Raw genomic sequence first — 9,940 nt, 5'->3', positions numbered from 1 at the left:
CTTTGTCATTCAACTAAGCAATCACTCAAAAGGTTATTCTTAAGGCCTTATACCTAGTAAACATCATCTACACTGCTTTTACCATCTAGTGAGATGGATCCTTTACCTTTCACCAAGCAAGGTGCATCGTTTCCAAATCTGAAAACACCACCATCATATTCTTTCAAAGACAGAAACTTTCTCCGATCACCAGTCATGTGGTGAGAACAACCACTATCAATTATCCACTCATTAGAGTTGTCAATGTGAGAGACAAGATATTTCTTGTCAGATACTTCTTCCTTTACTACTACAAACACTATGTCTTCATTTTCTTCATCCTCTGATTCTTCATCAGTGACGCCTTCATCCACAACAACTAGGCAATTTCTTTTGTTTCCTCCTTTATATTTTCTGAACCTCTCTAGTTTATCCTTATTGTCATTGTTAGGGAAATTAACAACTATATGTCCTATCTTGTTGCAAGAAAAACTTTCAAAGGGAGTTTACCTCTATACTTCCCAGTTCCCTTCGGAAGTCTTTTAGCAAGAAGTGCTTCGAACTCCATCAGAATCTCTTCATCATCCATATCTTTGCATTGTCTAGATTCATAACTGGTAATATTTTCTTTTCCTTTTCTAGATGGTACAGTAGATGCTTTAAAAGTTGACTTAGTCTTCTGAACACTACCATCATAGCTATTCAATGCATATGCAGTTAACTTTGCAATAATAGAATCTAAGGATACCTTGGTTTTATCAATAGACCTTAGTTCCTGAATAGCAGCAACTCTAATTGCATAGACTGGTAACAATGATCTAAGAACTTTACTGACAATAGTGGCATCATCAATAGTTCCACCAATGCTTTTGATATCTCCAACCACAGTCTTAATCCTAATGCCATATTGTTGAATGGTTTAACCTTCAACCATCCTCATATCCTCAAATTTACCTCTAAGGCTTTCTTCCTTAGCTTTCTTTACATGCTTGTCACCGCCATAAATGGTTTCCAGTGCATCCCATACTTCCTTAGGTGTGTCCTTGTCTTGAACATCAATAAACTCAATATCTGACAAGCTGCTGATAAGGGCTTCCATGACTTGCCCATTTTCCTGGATTTCTCTCTTTTGATCATCAATCAGAGTGCCAGTGGGAATCACATAGGTATTCTCAATATATCTCTAGTGTTGAGCACCCATAGTCTTGATGTAAATCTTCATTCTATCCTTCCATATCTTAAAGTTATCTCTATTGAACTTAGGACCTTCCCTCTTCATCATTACAGTAGGATCTTTTACCTCAAGCAGTTAAGCTTATATCACTGAGGACTTGGAGGTGCTTTGATACCAATTGATGGATAATGATGAACAACAGATACCCCAACCAGTACTAAGAGGGGGGGGTGAATTAGTACAGATAAAAATTTCTTCACAACTTATTTAGCTGAAACAATACCAACTGGTTGTCATCATTACTAAAACTTTAATCATGACAATACTAGTCAAATACAATAAGACACTAGACACCATAAATTGATAAGTTTGAATACTTCAAATACAATCAATACACAACATCAACTTCTCCCATAAACATATACATGTTATATGCTAGTATTACCATAACATATTGACTCTACATGCTTAATCTTTCAACCAAATAATTCATAAGCATCACATGAAAAATGCATAACACATAACACATAGATTTTTCACGTGGAAACCCAAATGGGAAAAACCACGGTGGGGATGAATACCCACAAGCTTGTTTTAAACTCTTTTGAATCTTGCCCTATTAGAAGCCTGGTCCAGTTAAAGACTTTACAATAAGGTTCTATTAGGAACCGATCCTATTAGAGATCACCCGGTTAAGGGCTAGCTATATACCCTGTTAAAGGTTGGAACCCTATTAAAGGTTACCTCGCTAGAGGATTTAAAGAACTCAATGATCTTGAGTCACCTGGTTACAAGTTTTACAATAAGCATGTTAAAGCTACCGAGTAAAGGGATTTTCCATCTGTTGAAATGATTAGAAGACAACAGGTAAAAAATCCAATCTGATAATAGCACTATATGCCAAGGCAGATCCTTTTCATATCCTCTAATCTACAATCACATTCTGCAGTTTCCCTCTTACTGGTCTGGCAAGTATCAAGTATCTGTTCACTCGGATACACACACACAACATTTTCCAACAACTTTTCAATACAAACATCTTAGGTTTACAACATAGGAGGTCCCATCCTGACCATCCAAACATATTGCATAGAGCATTGCAATTTCAAACAGATCACTAGACAATCTGCATCATTCATTAATCACTTCTCATGGGAATCAGTAACCCATCACTCTTTCTTCCTATGCCAATAAGAAGAATGATCATTCCTAAGGTAGACTTCAAACATGATCGATCTCCTTATGCCTCAATCCTTCACGTGCACAAAGCTGATGTGGCACCTCGATCACAGAGTATCATCGGTTCATCACACAAGCTGGATCACCAAACCGATAACCATAGAGCTGAGACTACCAACCAGGAATCACACTTAGTGAAACCCCGACACTGGTTCACTGAAACTTATTGACATCAATGACAACATCCATTATCATCATATCAACATACCAGTTCATCATATGCCAGTGATATCCAACACATTTAAATCCTCCATTATTTCATAGCAATATCATAGAATCATATAGCTTAAATCATATATCTCATCTAGATCATGCATCTTCATCATTTAAATCCTCCATTTAAGTATACTCAAGTCACTGGAATTTGCATAACTAGATCTTAGAGCAAAATTCATACTCGCATTTACTAGGATGCAATAGATCGATTAGCTATGGTTCTATCTTTCATTTATTAATTTTCTAACCATTGCTTGTAATGATTTATTGAGTGTTTTGTGTTGCAGCTACAGGTATAACAGGTACACACTTCATAGGCACAACATTTTGGCACCCACCGTGGGGCCAGAGTTATCATTTTTGGCTTCTCAAGCTTCATCAACATTCATCTCTACCGGGTTTGAATCAGAATGTCGTACAAACTCATTTCTGGCCTAGTACAACATACTTTGTGAGCTAGAGCGAAAAGAAATCCTATATTGTACGAGCCTTTAGGAAAAATTTAATGTTGTACTATCTCTCATCCTGACTCGTACAAGCTGTCATCCTAACTTTTATGGTCTCAGAAAGATACTCGCACGAGTGGGTAAGGTTTGTTGTACGACACTCTGCTTTTGTGGTTTTTTAAATTGACTACATGTTAAGGGTTTGATGCTTTAATTGATTACCACTAATGCTAACTTTGTTCTGTTTATGAGATTTTTGGTAGCCTAACTCTTTTCTGTAGGATGATTGTCGAAGATACGCTAGTCAAAGATCAAATTCAAGACACATCAATGACTATTAATGGATCTATTTTGCAGATTACCTAAAAGAATTCAGCAAAACTTTGTGTATTCCTTAAAGTTTTTTTAGGAACACTTATCTTTTGCTAAAGGAATGAACAAATCATGTATTTTGTGTCTTTGATGATAGGCGAGTATGCTCTCACCTTTCTTAGGTGATCAGAAAGGTAGACTCATCTTTTACTTTCATTAGTGCATTTCTTTAGCAGGCATGCCCTTCTGAGGAGTTAATAACTCTTAAAGCCATTACGGTGAAATGACCTAAGTGGGAACGAATAACTCCAAGTAATCCAACCCACTATAAAATAAATTTGATTTGATGAAAATCAAGTCAACAATAGTACTTGGGAATATCTCTCTTCTGTACCTTCAGGTATAGCAAATCTTGGTTTTCAAGGCTAGGAGACCTCTTAATTGAGTATTATACCCCGACGCGCCGAACAAATCCCTTACTAGTGCCGGTTAAATTAGAAGCTACTCGATTCACCTCTAAAAGGGTGATAATATTTGTGCAAGAGAGATAGTAACTCTCCCAAGATACTTGCCATATCATTCCCCCATTAGCGTTTGGAGTCGGATAATATGATATTGAGAATCCACTGCGTGAGACTCAACGACCGTATTCTAATTAGCTATTGGGTGTGTACCTAAGTTTGCAAGCAAAGGTTTTCTCTCCTCAGCCAACTTCCTTAGGTTTTAGCATGCTTAGAGTCACTTATCATATTGCGTGTTTGTTGTGTATTCATCCCTAAATTGAAAAATCAGACATCTAAAACTAGAAAACATAAGCAAAACATCAGAATTCAGTGCTCAAAATTCGACCAAACAAACACACTTTTCTTTGTCCTGTCCTCTATCATACAAGTAATTTATCTTGTCGTACAAGCCTATTCTTTTGCACATAAAAATCTTAGTTTGTCGTATGGCCTTGTATCTTTTTTTGTTTGAAGCTGTGTAATCTATCGTACGAGTCTCTATTTTTACCAATCTAGAGATGTGTCCTGCATGACTTTTTCAGGTATGTCATTTTGCTTGATCAATTTGCAGTAATCATAAACACCTATTATCTGTCAATCTGTGCTTGTATTGTCTCCTTTATTGGCTTGGTCAAGTTATCATCCATCAAAATCAGACTAGAGAACATAAACACCTCAAGATTTTCAAGTGCTCACACTCAACAAGTTCAAGATCTAAACATCTCAAAGTGCATTATCACCCTCTTTGGTAAACTGGTCACTCAAACATAGCTTCTCATCAGGATCTATCATCCTCTATCATGAAACTGAAACATTTGGTCAGGATAATCTTATCCCACATCGTAGGATATATCATTCCTACTGGACTTGGTTCTTATCAAATCATCATCATTGCACTCCAAAACCGAAGATCAAAAAACTTGCAAACCTTTACACACTTGAATCATCTTTTCGTGTCATACCACTCTATCACATTTACATTGACAATTGATCACTTATCAAAACAACTTTTGGACAATCGAACCCCTAAAATAGAAACAAAAACATTTGAAACAACATGACATACCAAAGCAAAATACAAGTAACAGGACAACATATTAGAGAAATCAAATAAGTCCAAAATCAAAATCCAACTATGTTAAAACCTCACAAGGATTCAAACTCATATCCAAAGAAAGGCATCTCCTTTATACAAATATTAAAGAAAGCCATAAGGGATTGTGCTGATGAAGATCAAAATCATGCACCTACGTCTAGCAATGGCTCATCCCCCCATAAATAAATTAACTCCTCAAAGACATCTATTCCTACACATCCTAAAAGCTTGCAAGAATCTTCCATAGCATCATCACCAAAGAATATATCCAAAGATGAAGTTCCCAAAGGGATATCCATAATTGCCATCGAACCTATTTCAGAGGATCATATTCAAAGCCCATCTCCTTCATATCCAAGCATTAATTCATTGCAGCATCCCCATAGCACTTCCTTGCAAATTGAAGTCCTCATTCATAGAATGCTTGTTAAACGTGTCCTGATAGGTGGGGGAGCTAGCTTGAACATATTCTCTTTGAGTCTTGTCCATGCTCTAGGTTATTCAGAAGATATAGTTGATCCCCGAAAAAAGATAAAAATCAAAGCCTCTGGTGAAGAAGAACATTACTCTAAAGGAATTGTGGTATTAACCCTTAGAGTGGGACCTTTTAAAAAAACACAACATGCCAAGTTCTAGACCTGGACCTATCATACAACATACTCTTGTGGAGACCATGGATATAGGACATATGAGCTATTACATCAACATGTCATCAGTGCTTAAAATTTCCATACAATGGACAGGAAATCACAATATCAGCAGACTCAAATCCATTGCAGTGTTGTAATAATCTGAAATCAACTCAAGAGGTCATTGTTTCACATAACAAAGAGGTAGCAACTTCAAGCACACAATCCAAGGAACAATCATTTGCATCAATTTTGTCAAACATGGAAAAACAAATGCAGCTAAGAGATCAAGGGACCGGGGGATATTTGCTATCATGGAAAAACAAAGAAGAGCAACTTGAAAATGAAAGAGGAGAAACAAATGTAGAAGTTGATGTAGTTCACACGTATGCAGTACAAACATTAGGAACTATCTTACTTGAATCAGAATCACATTCGGTTGACATGGACTTAACCAAGGACGATCAATAGTTTCTTATGTGAGGTCATTCTGACGAGAGTATCATTCTAGACATGGAAATACATATCGAAAGCTCTGATATCTCTATCATGACCCCAAATATCTTTGACATAATTCAACATGAGGACCCTTTATCCTTAATCCCTCCTAAACCTATGGACTTGGAAAATGAAGGACATACCACCATTGATACCTTTCCTAATGACCAGGCCATATCTTTATATCTTAATGAAATCGAACCCACAACAACTTTCACCAGGGATTCTGCTAATGTATCTTCGAGTCAAGTGGGTGCCAAATCTCCTAGTTGCAAAAATGAAAATAAAGAAAACAATATCAAGTCTAATGCTGAAAACCATTTATTGGCAACATTAGACCGAGAAAAAGTAAAAATAAAGGACACATCTAAAGGTGAAAACCTCCTCAAGGCGTCGAAAGATGGGATATTTGACACCTTACTTGAATTTTATCAGAAAGGTCATCTATCCTAATGGAACCAATAGAGGTAGTTATCATTGGCACAACTGATCTACATCCAACAACTTCTCTATCCAGGGTTTGATCCATATCCTACAATACATCACCCAAATATCAGTCCAGGAGAATATATCAATAATAGAACACAACATGGATTAGGAGTAGGCATTCTATTCATCACACCACAAGGTCATACAATTCCAAAAGCATACAAATTAAGCTTTCCATGCACCAATACCACAACAGAGTATGAAGCTTTGGTTACAAGTATCAAAATGGCTATAGAATGGAATATTACACAACTTCAAGTCTTTGGAGACTCTCAGCTCGTCATTAATCAAATAAATGATGACTATCAAACAAAGGATGAAAAGCTAATGCCTTATAAAAAGATGGTTGATGATATCAAGAAATAATTTGTAGAAATAACTTTCCAGTAGATCCCAAGAAATGACAACAAAGAAATAGACACCATGGCTACACTTGCTTCTCTCCTTCAGACAAAGAAAAATCAAGAGCATTATGAATTCCTGGTGGAAGAGTTGTTTTACCCTACTCATAATTGTCCTGATTCCCAAACTATATGTCACCTTGTGGGGCATGATTCCTCTTGCTATGGCTAGACTTACACATACCTGAAAGATAATACCCTACCTCTTGACTTCTCACCAATCCTCCCATTTTACTCTCATCACAGATACACTGTTTAAATGAGGTCTAGATAGTACTCTTTTAAGATGTATTAAACAAGAAGAATCTAAGAAGGCCTTACATGAAGTCCATAATGACATTTGTGACACTCATTCAAGTGGTCTTACCCTTTCAAAAAAACTCATACGCTTGAGCTATTATTGGCCGACTATGGAACACGATTCTTTTCAGATAGCCCGAATATGCAAACAATGTCAGATCCCTCGGAATTTGATTCATGCACCAGCATAAGAACTTCATGCTTTAGCAACATCTTGGCCTTTCTACCAATGGGGTCTTGATCTTGTAGGAAATATAAATCCTTCTTCATCTAATGGTCACAAATTCATCCTTGTAGCTATAGAATATTTCACAAAATGGATTGAGGCAGTACCTCTCATCAATATCATAGGAAAACAAATTGTTGCATTTATCTTGAATTACATCATCTGTCGCTATGGAATACCAATGACCATTATCACTGATAATGGGTGACCATTCAAGAATCAAGATGTATAAGAGCTATGTGATAAATTCAAGATCCAACATAGATTCTCCACACCTTACTATCCACAAGGGAATGGGAAAGTAAAAGCATCAAACAAAACTATTCTGAAAATCCTCAAAAAGATAGTGAATGATGTTGGAAAAGATTGGCATATTCAACTAAACCCTGCTCTATGGGCCTATTGTAATAGTATTCGCACACCAATAGGTGCCACACCTTTCTCTCTTGTATATGGATCAGAAGAAATATTGCCATTAGAAGTAGAGATACCTTCTCTATGAGTATAATTGAAAGGTCTCATCCCAGATGAAGAACAACCAGTATCTAGACTACAAGAGTTAGAACTGATTCATGAACAAAGAAAAAATACCTTTGATCATTTAAAGGTATATCAACAAAGATTGTGTCGGAGCTATAATCACAGGGTCAAACCATGAATATTTCAAGTAGGGGCACTAGTACTAAAATAAAATCCATGCAATCAGGCAGATTGAGAAAAGAAAGGAAAGTTTGAACCAAACTAGTTAGGTCTAATTGTGATCACAACCGTATTTAGATCAGGAGCATATCAACTATCAACACAAGACAGAGATCAGCTCGAGGAACCTATCAATAGCATGCATCTGCAGAAGTTCTATGTCTGAAAAATAAAATAAAAATAAAAAAAAATGAAAAAGAAAAGAAAATCCAAAAAAAATCAAATATAAAAAAAAAGTGCAATAAAAATAGATGGTGAAGACCTAGCAAACATGCGCTATCTGTCAGCTGGCTCTTCCATCTATTAGTTCATGCATCCTTCCACTTGCATTCATTTTCTATCAATGCTATTCATATCCATAATAAGCATTTGTACATACATAGGCATCCCAGCTAAATCTCTCACCATGGTTTGGATCATTGGGTATATCATAATGAATTTGTTTCTAGGCTTGGGGAAAAATCTTGCACTTAGCTAGGGGAAAAACTTTTGATCAATTTTGAGCTTAATCAAACATGTAGAACAAATGGTTAGACAACTCTTATCAAGAGGAAACTATGACATATCCAACATTGAACATGAGATCAAATTATCAACCATCAAACTATCACAAAGTCAGTCTAAGCACATCACACACTTTTCAATGGATGATATCTTTTGGATAATGATTTTAACATGATTGTTCAACTTTTCTATAATTTATTTTCTCTATCATGATTTCTGAGTGACTCCAGGATGTCTTTGACTAGAGGAACAAAGAAGGAACATGATATTTTTCTTGTCTAGTGTTTGAAAATTGATCATTAATATGTGAAAATTTGTCTCAGGACATGATCATCGGAGTATCATTGAAGACATTTCCGATTTGCATATTGAAATGATCAATACTACCTATTTTACACAAGCAACACTCAGGTCATCTTGGTTTAATTATACCTCGATGCTTGTGCTAACTTGCCATATCAAAATCTAGGAAAGCAGTGCTTAGGTCATCACGGTTTAATAATACCATCGATGTTTGCACTCACTTCCCACATTTTAAAAAGCTCAATGATGACAAAAATGCAATAATCCAGTGATTGGTCTGCTTGTAGCTTCGCACTGCATTTTTATTTGCATTTAAGCTTGCATTTCATTCTTGCATGGGATCTCGCATGCTCATTTTATCTAAGGCTAAATCTATCACAAGAATCATCAAGCTATCATCACAAATGTATATGCAATTAGAATGATGACTCATATCTCTCTAGATATTGTCGACTTAGTGGAAATCTTATGCTACCCTCTCATCAGAACCAACATCAGCATATCTAAATCTTTCTGCAGCTTGATATCAACAAACTATTCGTTCTTTATCCAATCGATCTTATCAATTCTATCAATCAATCACATCTAAATATATTCTCTCATGTCTTATACATGATGTATCTTTCTTGAAACCAGACATTCTGATAATGTCTTATACAGGATATATCACTCCTGAAACTAGATGCTTTTGACCATCTTTGTCCTATATAGGAGGTATCATTCCTAAAACTACACTGAATCTCAATCTTATCAATCAAATCAATCAAGCTTTATCAATCATCAAGAACCACATCACCATGATTGTAGAACTCGCATTTTCATCAATCACAGTTGCAGACATCAAATCATTTCTAATCGGGATATCAATTTTGCAAAGATCGCAAAACTCCAAAGATCAATTATCTCAATTGATCTCCTGAGGGGGC

Source organism: Cryptomeria japonica, chromosome 3 (assembly GCF_030272615.1).
Source record: "Cryptomeria japonica chromosome 3, Sugi_1.0, whole genome shotgun sequence".
Taxonomy (NCBI): domain Eukaryota; kingdom Viridiplantae; phylum Streptophyta; class Pinopsida; order Cupressales; family Cupressaceae; genus Cryptomeria; species Cryptomeria japonica.
The sequence above is the reverse complement of the archived record's forward strand: the minus strand, read 5'-3'. Positions refer to the sequence as shown.